The following is a 2,993-nucleotide window of genomic DNA, read 5'->3' on the forward strand; positions in this document are numbered from 1 at the left end:
AAAGGCGCTATATAAGTACAGTCCATTTACCATTTTACCAACAGTAATAGGTAACTGCACTTAGTTAATAGCTACAGGTAACTGCACTTAGTTAATAACTACAGTTAGTTAACAGCTACAGTTAGCTGCAGGATGCTCCAATGCAACGCTGCAAAGGGTGGCCTGTGAAGGCCCAGCAGCATCTCAGGTACAGATCTGCCTCGTCAGTCAGTTTCCAAAAGGAGCACAAAGCAAAAAGAGGAAATCAGAAGTTCCTGCCCTCCAGGCCCACAGGGTCCAGTTCATGGTGGAGGTTCACGCTGACCTCAGGGCCATGGGACGGGGCAGGCATCACATGCTGGCAGCTTTGTAGAAGTGAGAGTGGGAAGTTGTTGCTCTTATTGTGGCAACCTGGCACACGAGGTGAAGCCGAGGGCACCGCTGTGCATGTTGGGTATTTTACACCGAGCAGGGATGGTGTTTCTGCTGCTTCAGCTTCTCTCTGGGAAGTTCAGAACCAGCCAGGCTCCAGGCTGTGTTCAAACCTTACTGTTGCATATTTTCCTGACAGAGCTCCTCACTCTCAGACTGCAGGTTTACTTCTGGTTCCTACAGGTTCTAAAATGTAGACAGAGCTTTCAGAGACCAGTTAGGATTTGGTTTTCCTGACTCAGTTGAGCTGCTGTAGGCTCAGGACCATGTTTCCTCTCTCTGCTGCCGTCTGTTAACCACACTGAACAGTACTGCCTGTACGACTGACTAAATGTGAAATAAATACAGAAATACTATTAAAAGTACACAGGTGAATACGTGAGTATAACCACCAGCTTGGATTCAGATTTTTCCCACTTTCCAACTGGGAATTCCCACTGATCAGGCCACATAAAATGCTGTGGGGAGCCACATTTGGCCTGCGGGCCTTGAGTTTGACACGTGATCTAAATAAATAAATAGAATTAAATCATTGTTGAAATGATGTTTGTGTTTTTACTGTTGTTTTTAGTTCATTATCTGAGTTTCTTGATAGAATATTCAAACATGATTTCATTTTAATGTTCCTTTAATGTAACTCTGGATCGTTCCCTCGGTTCTAAACATGTCACAATATATTTTTAAACTGCTCCTCATTTATACATCAGATATATATACTTTAATTGTTCATATTTACTTTTCCCCTCATTTATATTCAGTTTTATAGATTCCTGAAACGGTTTTCTTTTCATTCCCAGTGTAATTAATAACCAAGTCATATTTGACACATTAAGACGAATCGTTTGAAGTTAATGACAGGAAGATATTCACTAAACTTTGCTTAGGATTCAGACAAATGTTACAAACGTTGACTTTAAAAGACTTTCTGTGACTCAGAGATGAAAACCACTGATGGAGACGTCAGCGAGCAGAGTGACAGTAATCACACAGATTCAGGCTCTTTCACCCTCAACACTGGAAAAAAACTCATAAAATGTAAAATAAAAAAAAAGTTTGATTCACAGCTACTGTGAATTTATCACTGGTTTATTTAAAACAATAAAAAGGTGGAATTTAAACCAATAATGTCACTTTTTTAAGCTTGGAATGAACAAAGATTATAAAGCACAAAGTTTTTAAGAGGAACAGATATATTTGAAATTAGCTTGATATCTAAAAAATACTTTTATTTTGGGAAAATGTTTCTTCGCAGCTAAATAATCATATCTCTGCTATCAAACTACAAAAATGGACGAACACGGAGGATAACGATGGGAGACCTGAAGGGGGTGGGGTTTAAAGGGGTTTAATTTGTATTTGAAGAGACTTTTAATAACTAGTGGCTGTTTTGTTTTATTTTTTGTTTCATTTCATGAAGCACTTTGTGCACCTTTCAGCAGATGTAAAGGGTTCTATTAATAAATGTTGATTGATTGATTGCTGATAACAAAAGAGAAGTAAAACCAAAKAGAACTCAAAACACACAGACAGGTGCAGTATACGATTATTATGGTTTGTATTTGATTTATAGAAATTATAGGGTTGCAGTGGTTTAAGTCAAAAGTATTAAATCATAAATTACTTTTTTAAGTCTTTGGTAAAAAATAAAGAAAGCGCTTCAGAATGAGTCTTAATTGGAAAAAGTCTACGTTTACAACTGTACTGATGTTTTCAACACATTACAGTGGATATAAAAAGTCTACACACCCCTCTGTTAAATGCCAGGTTTTTGTGAGGTAAAAAAATGACAGCAAAACAAACATTTTCACAACTTTTTCCACCTTAATGTGACCCATAACCTGTACAATGCAATAGAAAAACAAACAGAAATCTTTCAGAAGGTGAAGTAAAAATAAACAACGGAGATAATGTGGTTGCATAAGTGTGCACCCCCTTTTAGAACTGGGGGTGTGGCTGTGTTCAGATTTAACTAATTACATTAAAACTCATGTTAAATTAGAGTCAGCACACACCTGTCACTAATTAAAGTGCCTCTGATAAAGTTCAGCTGTTCTAGTAGGCTTGTCCTGAAAAAGGAAGGAGTTTATAAAAAACACAAAATTCGGTGTTTGTTAAAAATATTAGTGAGAGTGGTTGTGGCGAGGACTCGCTCCTGGTCCCTCCTCGAGCTGTTGGTGGCTGGGTGTGCGCTCTCGGCTAGATCACTCTTGCTGGGGTTCGGTAGCTTCTTTGGGCTGCCGGTTGGCCGTGGGGCTGGGGGTCGGGTCTTGGGGGTCAGTGCGGCTCTAGGGCGGGGGGTCTGTTGGTCCCGGTTTCTGGCGGTCCTCCGGGCTCGGTCTGTCCGTGATCTGGCGTCTTCCGGATCTGGCGGTCTGTCCAGAGGAGGAGGTCTTGGGGGTCTCAGTCCCTGGGCGGGTCTCGGGGAGCGGGGGAGCCTACTGGGACCAGTGGGGGAGCTGGCCCCCTGTGGGAGCATWCTTGCTCCCTCAGTTTTTTCCTCCCCATCCCCCACCACAAACCTCCACCCTCTTCATTTTTCAACTGCACTCACGTAGGGTTTTTGGGACACAGGTGTGTTACAG

At 41.4% G+C, this 2,993-nt stretch overlaps 1 protein-coding gene and 1 long non-coding RNA gene across 2 annotated transcripts in view; one reads left to right on the forward strand and one right to left on the reverse strand.

Moving 5' to 3' along the window:
- Nucleotides 1-112, forward strand: part of LOC106522407 (uncharacterized) — a 3,578-nt gene extending 3,466 nt beyond the window's left edge. Inside the window, exon 4 of the long non-coding RNA XR_001310784.1 lies at nt 51-112. This is a non-coding gene — a long non-coding RNA (uncharacterized LOC106522407). The remainder of the gene's footprint in view (nt 1-50) is intronic.
- The window catches only part of esr2a (estrogen receptor 2a), a gene marked incomplete in the record, with an annotated part of 50,638 nt that overhangs the window by 35,657 nt on the left and 11,988 nt on the right, over nt 1-2,993 (reverse strand).

The sequence above is a fragment of the Austrofundulus limnaeus genome, unplaced genomic scaffold, assembly GCF_001266775.1.
Source record: "Austrofundulus limnaeus strain Quisiro unplaced genomic scaffold, Austrofundulus_limnaeus-1.0 Scaffold129, whole genome shotgun sequence".
NCBI lineage: Eukaryota > Metazoa > Chordata > Actinopteri > Cyprinodontiformes > Rivulidae > Austrofundulus > Austrofundulus limnaeus.